Here is a 1017-nt window from a genome sequence, read left to right as displayed (position 1 = left end):
TTCAGCTTAAAATCGCGAATCTAAAATCAACCCTCCACCAATTACACATTTTAGATTGTCAATTTAATAGGCCAAAAATCTCTCATATGTTACAAGTTTATAAAAATACCACATATGTATAGATTCAATTTTAAAACACACATAAAAAATTGTACCATAGCTCTGAGTCTTGTAAACATTTCTATACTTAATTTAAGTCTTTCTCTGATTGGAAGATGCACATTCACCAAGGAAGACAATTAACCACCCATTAACCAGAGCTGCATTTAACCAGAGATTCAACCAGGACCGAGGTCTGAGGTTGCAGAAAACGGGGAGATTCATCACACCATAAGCACAGGAAACCATTATTTCTTTCTATGTGCTATTTGGAGTTACCTCTTAGAATTCCTGGCACGCTTGGCCAGGATGCTGACTGGCTGTATGTTGGTGACTTGTGCACACTTTCCCCTGCGGCTATGGCTACAACCCCATTGCTTCAAGACGGGGTGTTTAAGGAGATCCCAACACGGGCTTCAAGTTATTTTCCTTCCCTACCCTTTTCACAGAAGAATTGTCCTTGCCAAAGTTCATAAATATAACGTGATTGGATTTTGCATTTCTTTTGCTTTTCAGATCTTTTTATCTTCCTGCCCAAATCTCTAAAAGTCATTTTATTTGGACTAAAATCCTACAGTTCTTGCAAGACCTTCCTTTCCCAGGGTCATACAACTTTCACCAACATTAATTTGGGGCTGAATCATGGGTCTCTCCAGGGGCTTAACTGGCTATTTGCTCTTAAAATCCATGGACATTTTCCTGGCCCATTCTAGCAAATTCCCAATCGCTCTCCCTAGCAACACACTGCCAGTATTTGGTGTGTTAAATTGTGCAAATTAAAAATTAAGTAATTCAAACTAGGCTCAACCTTAACTTACACTCATCAGAATGGTTAGAGTCAGTACCTGGGTGTGTCCCGGAACAGCAGGCTGCCAAGTCCCAGAGATTTAGAGAAAACCCGTCAGAATTTCCCATGCC

This window comes from Microcebus murinus, chromosome 1 (assembly GCF_040939455.1).
Source record: "Microcebus murinus isolate Inina chromosome 1, M.murinus_Inina_mat1.0, whole genome shotgun sequence".
In the NCBI taxonomy this organism is placed as follows: Eukaryota; Metazoa; Chordata; class Mammalia; order Primates; family Cheirogaleidae; genus Microcebus; species Microcebus murinus.
Note: the sequence above shows the minus strand (reverse complement) of the source record.